The 12,571-nt window shown below is 38.0% G+C and overlaps 1 long non-coding RNA gene across 1 annotated transcript; it reads left to right on the top strand.

Moving 5' to 3' along the window:
* Positions 1-3,931: 3,931 nt before the first annotated feature.
* On the top strand, positions 3,932-11,950 carry LOC149919509 (uncharacterized). The gene is made up of 3 exons (XR_016465859.1): positions 3,932-4,076; positions 6,904-7,057; positions 9,699-11,950. It is a non-coding gene; the product is annotated as an uncharacterized LOC149919509 (long non-coding RNA).
* Positions 11,951-12,571: the final 621 nt, after the last annotated feature.

Raw genomic sequence — 12,571 nt, 5'->3', positions numbered from 1 at the left:
TCAGTGAGGGCTGCTGCAGATGTTGTCTAAACTAGTGACCATACTAGACCTATAGATGGTTGGCTTTAGCTGAAGATAGTAGTCAATTCCAGAGACTTTTAAACGCTTGGGTGTTGACAGTGTTTTGTTTGTAGACAATAAGAGCCAAAAATCTGGACCAAGTGCCTTGGATGCCTTAGACTTCACCTTATTCTCTGCTGCATTTATTGGCAGTAAGAACTAGGAACATACGATTTTTCTCTGAACCGGAGATCTAGAGATTCTGGAAATGTTAATACTAATGTAGCAGAACTAACTCTGGTGTATTTGCTCTTCCATCTTCCAGTACTTGAAGGGAGCTTATAAGTGGGAGGGGGACTGACCTTTTACATGGTCTGATAGTGATAGGACAAGGGGGAATGGCTTTAAACTAAAAGAGGGGAGATTTAGGTTGGATGTTAGGAATACATTTTTTACTCAAAAAAGTAGTGAGGTACTGGAAGTGTTTGCCCAGATAAGCTGTGGATGTCCGATCCTTGGAGGCATTCAAGGCCCGGTTGGAGGGGACCCTGTGCAGCCTGATCTGTTGGGTGGCAGCCCTGCCCACGGCACAGGGTTGGAACTGGATGATCTTTAATGTCCCTACTAACCTAAGCCATTCTATGATTCTATGATTCTTATCTCCAAAATTGTCTTTTAACCTCCATTTGAGAAATATATCTGAAATCCTGGGCTGAGTTGTTGTGGGATGTTTTATGAGAACAGGACACCTTTTGAAGGACAACTGTGATACACTGGTTAGATTCTCCTGCCATAACCTAAATAACTGATTTTTTTTTTTTACCAACTCTACGTAGTCTAGGGGCTGAACTAGCAGCTGCCTGTGTAGTGGTAGTCAACTCCAGTATGTTTTTTGAATGTGTTTATTCAAATAGCCCTTAGCTGCAGTATTGCTCTGTTTAGTTTATTGCTTAGTTTTTGTTTTCCAGCTGTAGCAGAGACTGGATACTGGAATTTCTGGTGGAGGGACAGAGGCTCTTACAGGAATCGTACAGCTCAGGCTTATACTGGCGAGACTGTACAGCCATGTGACCATGATGAATCACAACCCACACACTAATGCAAAGAGGAGGCATGTTTGCGGAAGATCCTTCAGCTTCATTGCTCCCATACCTGAGTTAAGAAGCACTGGAGCCAGTTTAGAGAGGCATGCCAGAATGCTGTCCTGGCATATCCACAGATCTCACATCTTGGCTTAAAGCCACAGATGCTGCTGCTGTTGGAGTTTACAAGAGGAAGATAAGCAAAACAGCTCTAAATGCCTGGCATGAACAAAGTGACTCCAATTATGAATTCTGTAGCAACCATAACAAGAATAATGTTGACTTTGACTCCTACTCCAGCTCAGAGACTTCTGTTACGTGTAACTTCATGTGTTACTTGAAACCAACATTTTCCTGCAATTACTTAGTAAACATTAAATTTTACAGACAAATTAGAAAGTGAAAAAGAAAGAAACTTGAAATTCTATATTTGGAAACTGAAGGAAGCAGGCACGTTTTGGAAAGTAATGAATCTACAGCTCTTTGCCCAAATACTATGTTTAAACTCCTGCTTTCTAAATGTTGCCCTTTGTTTTTTCTTGGTCTTGAAATTAAAAAAAATCATCACACTTCTAAGGTTGTTTTTTTTTTTAATTTAATATTCATCTAGTTATTGACAGTATTGTGAGTTTAGAATTTACGTACTTAAAATGCCATCTTGAATCAATGACAACAGTGATACATGCAATATGTACATTTCATATACAATTTTTCCTTATATGTAAATATACACTTCTGGCTTTTGTAGCTGAAAAGCTTGTTAATTTAAAAATGGCAAGTAACTACTGCTTGAAAGTTTCTCCCTACACTTTGAGATACAAATACATACTTGAAGTAAGAAAGAAGATCAAATCTAAAAACAGTATGATATTGTTATAAGTAGCTTGGGTATTTGTACAGATAGAGGATACAAAATACAACCAGCACAGAATCTAGAATTAAAAATAATCATGGGGATTTAACAGGAGACAGGAATGTGAGATGAGCTAAGGCAACATGATAAAGTGAAGTTAATAGCATGTTACTGTATATAGCCTGCTAATTAAAATTAACTCTTTTGCATTCATTCTTATGAACGTATTAAAATTCATTAGATTTGGTGTTTTACAGCATAATGTTTCCAAAGTTTCACAAAATAACTGTTCTGCTCTTCTTTGCTTTTCTGCCTCTTTTCTCTCCCTTTGTGGTGGTACTCTCCATTTCTCTTCTCTGCTTAAACATTATTCCTGTCTGTGAGAGCTCTGTTTTTGTCATGTTATTCTTTTTTTCTTAGGGATATAAATTTAATAGAAAGTGCTAATCTGACCATGGAATAATTGAAACTGGGTTTATTGTATTTAATTGACTACTTGAATCACCAGACTGCTCTATCTTCTAAGGGACATCCATATTGTATGAGTTTTTTTCTACATTCTGTCCTGAGTAAGGAACCAACAGAAAATTAGCTGAACAGAATATGCTTTCATTTCAGTACAACAGCACTTCCCCAAATGAAAAAAAAAAAAAAGAAAATCATAAAATACCTAAACACTTCTTCCAGATAAAGAAACGACACCAACAGGCTGTCAAGTCCAATTGTTTGATGGACTTACGTATGTTTAATGCTAGAGGCTAATACCAAAACACAGCGTCTGTGTGACTAAGATATTTCAAGTAGTTACTTATCATGCTGTTTCTTTCTTCTGAGATAAAACTGCACTCAGCTGCACTATAAGCTTTAGTAGGGGTAACCGCCAGCAAAGTCAATAGGTGATAATGCTTCACTTGCCAGTTCTCCAGTCAGGGAACAACTTCATATCTTCTGCTCCTCTTCTCCAATGTTATTTCAGTTGCTGCAAGCGATTCTGCCTTTTCTATGTAAAAGATATCAGGATGCTTTTGTAACAAACCAGAGAAATTACATAAACTCCAGGATGAACCATTTGTGTTCAAGTGCTGTTCAAGTCAGTGAAGATGTGTTACACAATGTGCAGATCTGACCCAAAATCTCAAGGCAGATGCTGTTAACACCATCAGGCTGATGTATTTTCTTACTAATTACTATTTTAAAATCAAGCAGTGAAAATTGCTGTTTGATTAAAGAAGAGATTGGCTCTCAAACCCTGATTAAATGATTTTTTTCTCTGTACTTTTTTGCTTCATGCTCCCTATTAAATTTCCACTCTTTTTTTTTTTTTAATTGCTCCTAAGAAATTAATACAGAAAGTGGGTATTTCTTACTAGTGGCAACTATCTTTCAGAGTGGTAAAGCAGAAAAGCCCTGAGTTTTGGGTTACCCTTGCCTTTTGTTTACATATCTCCTTCAAACCAGAGGATGAATTATTCTCAAATACTCACTAGACAGACCAGCAATTGGCAAAAATCCAGCTTTTACTGAGCTGATGTACACACAGCAGAGAAGCACAGATGACTAAGGTGCTGTCCCTGCTAGTTTGCTTCAGCTGCCTGAGCCATTGCAATTTGGACTGATTTTAGATGCATGGATGAAAGTGGTACAGTTCATGTTTTCAGTGATGAGTAAGTTCATTTCAGTTGAATTATGTGATGAATACTTATGTGTTACTGGTAGTTCTGATTGGAAAAAAAAAAAAAGGTAGTAATCACTTCATACATAATTGAATGTAGTCCATTTATATTTCTTTCAGTTGATTAACACAACAGATGTTACTGTTTATGTACAAAATTCAGTTCTGACTAGGGAAATAGAGAAAAATAGCTTTCTAAATTCTTTTCTGCAGTTAAATATTCTTCTGGTAAATGTATAATCCATTACATAAAACCTAGTGAAGCGTGCAAAATGCCTCATAAATCAACTTCAAAGCAGCTTTATTTCACTGTTTCAGGTTATTAAAGCGTGGATTAGCAGAAAATCTAGTATCAAAAGCAATCTGAATTTTAAGCTGAATGATTTATGATGTGAAGACAATATTGGTATAACATTATGAATGTGATACTGCATCTGAGAATTAGGAGCATCATTTATGAAGATACAGAGTAAGTACTGAAGTTGTTCCCTCTCTTTGAATTACATATTTTGCATTTCTGTAGCAGTTAAATCATAAGAGGTTAAAAGAGCTTCACTAACATTATGGTTCAGCAAAGGTAAAGGGAAGGGAATAATACTGGTGTGTTCATCCAGGCCACATGAGAAAGTGAATCAAGAACCACATAAAACCAGATATCCGCCAATTCTTTTCATACATAATGAAATGTTATATTAAATGTTCTATTAAACATTTGTAAAAAAATGCTATGAACCCTAACCAGAGTGTCTGGATTCTTCAGTAAAATCCATGATGCTTAACCTCCATAACTGGCAAAGAAACTGCAAGGAAAATTCTCAAGAGGATTATCCACCAGAGTAGTGCACCTAGATTCAAATGCACAGCACTGTGAAGACTTCCACACACTTCAGATATTGTAGAAACATTATGTTAAATCAGTCTAAGGACACAGGAAACCCTACATTGTAGTAGTAGCCTATTAAAAGTACTACATAAAACAGCGATGTTCAATATGTTTTTAAAGTGGACTACTTCTCTTCCCCATGGTGCAACACTGCCAAAAGGATATATAAGGATATGATGCTATAAGTAAGATTAGAATACAAATTCAAAACTACTTATTTGATTTACAGTAGCTTGTAAATTATGTACGTCTAACGTACATCTGAATAATTATATGTTGCTTTATACCTGGACAGTTGTTCAGAGTTTTCTGTTAAACCAGATGAACATTATGTGCCGCACAGACTTAGCTCCACTTTGCAGATAGATGAAATCATAAGTTCTCTGAGGCAACAAGCTGAATTGCTGGAAATATAATCTACACTTTAATAATGAACAGGAAATACTTTATATACGAGAATACAGTAGTTTCAATTTTGTCAGCACAGAATTTTAGTCCACTCAGGAAAATACCTGGATATCTAACTTAAAACACTCCTAGATCTGAAAACGTTTTCACTACAGAAACTGGATAATTATTTAAGAGATGTTGTGATTTTCCGTAAAAAAAAAATACAAGTGCAGAGTAAAGAACAGAAGTTTTACATAAGACATATGGCTATAACAATGTGCACTCAAAAGTTAAGCAGAAATATCCCTTACCTTTCAAGACTTCTGCTCAACCCAGATTCAATGGAACTGCTGCAGAACAAGTGTTTAAAAAGCAAGACGATCTCAAGTTCTATGACAAAGAATTGCAGATTCCCAACATTCTCTACAGCTGAAGTCTTATCAGAAGGAACGTTCAACTATCTATTCTGCTTCTTTGCTATGATAATTTAGCCACATTCTTTCAGCCACAAACAGCAGCGATGCCACAGCAACACGCCCTGCCACGAAGCAGATAAGAAGTGGAGAAATCAAGTGGCTAACTAATGAGGTGGAGCCCAACTCACAGCTCTCCCACCAAGACAGTGTCAAGTAAAGGGTTTCTTTTCTTCTTCTGAATTCAGAGATCCACCCAGTGTCATAAATTGGTATTGAAGTTGCAGTGCCCTGTCACTGTGCCAAACACTTAAGGTGCCATTGTTTTTATCTCAGAAAAGGTTGTGATTTTGACTTGCTGTACTAACTGCCCACAGTAAGTACATTCTTAGTTTGTGAAAGGAGTTTGCATATACTTTCCATCAATGTCATAACAAAGATAAACAAAACTTGGTGTTCTGCTTTTCCACATAGATCTGAGGTGATACTTCAGTTTTTGGAAGTTCAGGACATTGCCATAACAAGTGATTAACTCATAGCTGCCAAGTTTTCCCCCATTTGGTATTTTTTCTCGATGACATAGGCACTGGATAATACATATGCAGGAAGGAAAATGAATTGAATTCAAACAAGACCTTATCAGAATAAATCTAAAAAGAATAAAAAGTGAATATAGTTAACATCCTTGGTTATTTTAGTAGATCATGTTTTTTTACATATATTTTGCATTCTTCTGTCTTGAGATTTCAGCCAGCCTGCTTTAATGTTACTTTCTTGAGCCCCACACCTGTGAGTTCATTAACCTTTCTGGAATTTAATTTACAAATTTAATTTCTCTTATATCAGCTACTGATTTAGTTGTAAGCTGGAGCTGACCCAGTCTTTGTGAACAAAGTACTCGTTAAAAAATAAACCACTCTTTTTTTTTTTTTTTGCCTAAAAATTCAAACACAAAAGATGTTTGTCAAAGGCTTTAGATTTCTTTCTTGCAATTTAAGAATTTGCATTACGGAGTCGGCACTATCACACAGATGCACTTTTAAATAAGTGCTTGCATCCAAGATCCTGAGTTCAACTAGTAACAAAAAGTTTTCTATACAACTAAAAGCCACTGGTTATGATGGTCACTGATTCATGTCTTAGGACACTCATGATGCATGTACAAATTAAAGTTTAGCCTATGTGGGCCACTCCCTTCCCATTAATTAAAGCAAGAAGATTTCTTTTTTGTGCGCTCCCTCTGCAGTCAGCTAACGCTGAACTGAAACAACTGGTAAAGACATTTTTCTTTGCCCGTTAACTATGAGAGAAGACCTTGGTGACAATTTTATACTGCCAAATAAATAAACAGGGCCTTGAAGTAGCTCAGGCACTTGACCTCTCCATAATCCACACATTGTTTAATTGCAGGTTTGTTCTCCAGCTGCACTTGAATTGCTCCAACCAGCTGTTTGTAGGAGATCCCCCAGAGACTGGGTTAGTTCTAAGCACAAGTTGGCCTTGAGGCCAGGGTCTGTACCCATGCCCCCCTCTTTAGCAGTACGAAGTCAAATATTAGCCTTTACTTTAAGCCTTTGTGAACATCACCCTTATCTTGTGTTTTCTTGCAGTTTTAAAGATGCATTCTGCCAAGTGAAGGCTCCTGAGTTTTCCTGAAGACAGTGCAAACAACAGGTGTTTAGAGCTAGACAAAACATTTGAAATTCTTTAATTTTCCAGCATTTTCATCATTCAGAACAAGCTGAAGAATAACAGTGAAGTGCTGTAAGTAAAACTGAAAATATTGTCCTGGCACTAACGGTCATGTCATGCTTCTCTACATATGGATTCAGTTTTCCAGAAATGCAATCTCAACACTTTTTACAGCTACAAACTGAAAAGCATAATTCATAATCTATTTTGTATTATAATTTTTGTAACTAATTTATTTTTTGCAAATTTGGCATCTTTAATATGTTTAATAGTATAAATGTTGATATGTTTAATAGTATGAATTACTGAGTGTAAGTTTTCAGGCAGGCTGGTGGACCAGGTCTAATGGGATGCATTTTTCAGCTGTTAGGAAAAGACATCTAAAGGAAAAAAAAAAAAAAACAAACACCAAACAAATAAAACAGATGCTGCTGCTGCTTTATTATTTTTTTAAATTGGAAAAAAATGATCCAGATATCCTGATTCTTCATTATCTTTTAATTCTTGCCATTTCTCACCTTGTCAAATCCCTCCTTTTGAAATGGAAAGCCCAGCATATTTACAAATTATGGTTAACAAATGGAGAACAAATATTACTTCAGTTTTTCAGCCAGCATTTCTTATTTGCTGTTCTACCCTTAAACCCACAGCATTGTGATGTGCCTCTTGCAATGGAGATGCACATGAATGTTGAACTGTGCCAGAACAAGATACTAGAGCTTGTTTAGCTTCGAGAAGAGAAGGCTCTGGGAAGACTTCATTGCAGCCTTGCAGTACTTGAAGGAGGGGGACTGACTTTTTACTCGGTCTGACAAGGGGGGAGGGGGTGAGGGTGATGGCTTTAAAGTGAAAGAGGGAGATATAGGTTAGATGTTAGGAGGAGATTCTTCACTCAGGGTGCGGTGAGGCACTGGCACAGGTTGCCCAGAGAAGCTGTGGATGCCCCATTCCTGGAGATCACAGAATCACAGAATCACAGAATGGCCAGGGTTGGAAGGGACCTCAAGAATCACGAATCTCCAACCCCCCTCCAACATGCAGGGCCACCAACCTCCTCATTTAATGCTAGACCAGGCTGCCCAAGGCCCCATCCAGTCTGGCCTTGAACACTTCCAGGGATGGGGCATCCACAACCCCTCTGGGCAGCCTGTTCCAGCACCTCACAACTCTCATAGTAAAGAATTTCCCCCTGATGTCCAACCTAAATTTCCCCTCCCTCAACTTAAAACCATTTCTCTTCATCCTGCAGTTATCTACCCTTTCAAAGTGTTGATTCCCCTCCCCTCTGTAGGCTCCCTTTAGGTATTGAAATGCTGCAATGATGTCACCCTTCTTTTCTCCAGGCTGAACAAGCCCAGCTACCCTGATCACCTTTGTGGCCCTCCTCTGGACCCTCTCCAACAGCTCGCTGTCTTTTTTGTACGGGGGGCTCCACACTTGGATGCAGTATTCCAGATGGGGCCTGGAGATGTGTGAGACTAGGTTGGATGGGGCCCTGGGCAGCCTGATCATGGTGGTGGTTTGGAACTGGGTGATCTTTTTTTAAGGTCCCTTCCAGCTTAAGCCACTCCTTGAATCTATGATCTCAGAGATGTTCCCCTACAGAATACAGTCATAATCCTTTTTGTAGCTGAAGGGCCTCATCCCCACATGCTTTTCTTTCAAAACTGCCTTATTTTACAGAGACTGGACCCAGAAGATGAAAACGATGGCTAGCTTGGGCAGAGGTACCAGTCACACCTCAGTTCCTTGTGTCAATCTCAGGGCAGTGGCTCTATTGCACCTGACATTCCCTTCCCCTCTCTTGCTGGTGTGACTCACATGGCGGCTCATGCTCACAAAAAGGGGTTGTGTCTGCAGCAGTATAGAAAGTTGGTTTGCAAATGGTCCAAACCAAAGTTGCTGCACACCCAAAACAATGGGATCCCATTGTGAATTTCTAAGTATATTTTATACAGATAACCAAGTGCTGTAAGTACAGATACAGTCTTGTAATCATAAACATGTTCTTCTGATGGGTAGAGGCCATGTAGAGTCAGTGTAGACACGCAGATACTGCTGCTGTCACCAAGAAACTATTGGTTTGATTCTTTGATTTGGCATACCCTTCACACTACACAGTGACCGAGGGACTCGGTTCATAGAGCACATTGTTCAGATGGTCTGTGAAGCCTCAGAAATCTAACAGCATTTACACTCAGGAGCTGTTGAAAGGAAGAATTTTGATTTAAATAAACTGCTCCAAATCTGTAAAGTAACTGTCTTTAAATGGCCAGATCTCTACCATGGTGTCAAGGCACATAAGCCACTGCATCTACCCAAGCTACAGGTGATTGATGATGGCATGATGAATTATTAGAAGGTTCTAGTGAAACGTTTGTGATCTCGACAGTAAAATAAGCCCTTCCAGAACCTGACTCTGAACTGCGCCACTCTTGCAAGCCCAAACTTGAGTCTACACTGAGGCAATACACAGACAACTGAAAATCAACAGAAAGGAACCCAGAAACACTGTCCTCTGAAAGTTGAAAGTCATTGTATCACCGCGTGAACTATAAAGATACCCTTGAGTTGGCTTATCATTACAAGAATGACGTAGATGTTGCAAAATGTTGGGTGTGTTTCAGTGTTCCTCACCACTCTAATGAAGTTGTCACCATGCGTCCTATAGCATGTAATTTGTTAGTTAAATATCAGTTTGCAATCCCCACAGGGCAGCAATTGCTTGTCCAAGATTATCTGATGACAGTAAGCGGAACTGATCCAAGTCAATCCAATCCAAGTGTGAAGCTCCAACCATGCCCTCTACCTGGGACTGGATGCTCCTGAGAACAGCTGCTATTTGAAAGCAAATGCAACATACGGGACATGGTAATCATACCCAAACTGTGGATTTTTAGAATAATATTATTTGGCAACTTATTGAACTGATTTCAACTCATCTTCTATAGCTGCTTCCTTAAAAGCCTATGCTATTCAAGGCATATTTGTATACCCATGGCTCTGACAAGACTGGTTTGGATCATGTTATATAATAACCTCAGCTATTCAACATTTTTTTCTCTCCCTCTGAATATTATCAAAAAATGTGAGCTATCTCAGAACATGAAAATTGTTGGGCTGTGATGCTTACCATGCATGAGGTGGTAAAAACTATTAAAAGAATAGTAATTTGCCAGCTATTACTTAAAGCAAATTGTCAATAACACTGTGGATTCTTTTTACCACATAAGGAATGAAATGTCTGATATTGTGCAGTCAAAATAGGTTAAAACTTGGCATTATGCTGGCTCATAGGGGTGAAACATGCACTGTTTTACCTTATGCCAGGCAGTTTTCAAACCATCTAGGATTTGAGTGTACACATTAAAAAAGAGGCAGCCAAAGCATAGCAATCCACTAATTGGAGGTTATGGAACTGCTCTGTAAACATTTAAAAAGTTAGGGTTTCTAGGTAAAAAAAAAAAATTGTACAGTATTTTATTCTTATTATCATTGTTGTTTGTACTGTATTTGCAGTATTAAAAAATGAAGAGTTACTGCTGTAACCATACTAATCCCAGCCTTGCAAATGGGATTCATGTAGTAAACAAGAGGTGGAAAGAGAAGGTGAAATCCAAAAGTTGATGCTGCTGGACACCTAACTCTACAGGCAAGGACAGATGGTAAGACAGCATAGTCTTCATTAGAACAGCCATGACACCTGTGTCTTGTCTGTAGAACACTAAAAGTCTCTCAGAATAGTAAGAGAATACAATCTCAAAGAGGGAAAGTGGCAGCAGGCTCCCTGAGCCTAAAAGTTTGACAAGGGCACAGCAGTGTCACAGGACAGGCAAGCTGAACAGAGATATGTTGAGACCACAGGGCGACTCAGAATCATGAAGAACACACTGGCACAACTGCTGTAACAAAGTCTCCTCCTGCATAGATGCTGCTCTGCCATATCAGTCCCTTTACAAAGCCGATTGTATCTGCTGTAAATGTTTATACTTTTAAATTTGTATTGATAGAGAACTGAACCTCTGAAACTCTGCGCTGTCTTCCATAGCTGTAGAAATAACCCACTTCTGCCTGACATAAATCTGCAAAATAGGCTGCGTGTTTATTATGTGACACCAGGGAAAGAGTGACTTAGTTGAAAAGCATTTTGTTATAATACAGGAAAAGTGAGGTGATACATTCTGCAGTTTTTACACTTGAGAAATTACTACTTATATAATATGTGGAAGTTATATAAAGTGAAAAGACAAGTCCTTTATTCCCAAGCTAAAGATATGCATTCTCAGTCACCCAGAAATACAGTTCTGAAGGGCAAATAAAGAAGAAAACTTTCTTTCCCAGTCAAAATGAAGAGTTATTCATTTTTATCCACTCTTATAACTCATCGTGCCCTCCATCCAAAAAAAAGCTTGTAGATAAGGGCTTCTGTTATTGTTGTAACAATTATGAGTTGTGTCTGAGGCCAGTTTTGTCATTCTTTGCTCTGAGTATATGCTGTAGGAAATACTACTTTAAAAATGTTCATACTGATTAATGCTAAGAACTGATAAAAAGTGCAGAACACCTCAGTGTATTGCTTCTCATCATTTCCATTGTGCTTTTAACAAAGATACTGGATGTTTATATAGATGAAAATGCTGTAGCACAGTTTTGCCTGCCTCATAAAAAGAAAAGTCTCATATGAGGCTTTATGGTGTGGTTTAGTTTTTTCACTTCTTTCTCGATCCAACATTTTGCATGCAGCCCATGGCAGTATTTACATTTGATTGAAAAGCTACACTTGATTTTATTATTTAAAAACATGCTGATTTGCACGGATAGTTTCAGATTATCTCTTTGAAGTATTTTGGAAGTATTAAAAAAAAAGATTGCAGACATAAGATCTGTCATCTAGAGCTAATATGACATTGACTTTAGCATCCATGTGCCATAAATAACATTTTTCTTAATCCTTTATCTGAAGAGGAATCCGACTCCAAGATACATAAAAAATAAAAAAAATACATGCCTATGTTAAGCCAGCAAATGGATAAAAACACTATAGGATATTTCTAGCTCTGTATTTAGATCAATCATGATTACATGTGCACACAATCCGAAGAATTAAGTGATGCTATTCATCCCTGTACAGGGCAAAAAAATTCTTTATGCACTCACTAGGGTCTTCGGTGTTAACTTAGATGTACTAGGTTCAAGTACAATACAAACTCAGCTGAAGTTGTCTTTGCCTTAATGATGGCATGAGTTCTACAGTTAAGTTTCTGACCTTGCTTACTTCTCAGCATGTCATTCATTTCTTTGAGTCCTTACAGAGAGGCTTATTGAGAGTCTCAAATGTCAGTGAGTTCCTCAGTTGTTGACCTCATGATAAAGGAATGGGCATTATGCTCTCTGGAAGCAATTGGAATTCTTTTTAAAACATATCACTGGAAGAAGTTAACTGCTACTTGAGTACGTGTGTTCCATTTAAAGTTATCTGCAGTAACTATTCTCTATTCCTAATAATAAAGCCTCTCTCAAAAGAAAAAAATCTTTTCTACGCTTAGTGAAAGACTGAACTGGCAGCTCCTCCACCAGACAGTTATT

Source organism: Phasianus colchicus, chromosome 1 (assembly GCF_987193195.1).
Source record: "Phasianus colchicus chromosome 1, bPhaCol1.hap1.1, whole genome shotgun sequence".
Classification (NCBI taxonomy): domain Eukaryota; kingdom Metazoa; phylum Chordata; class Aves; order Galliformes; family Phasianidae; genus Phasianus; species Phasianus colchicus.
This window is presented reverse-complemented; position numbering and strand designations above follow the sequence as displayed.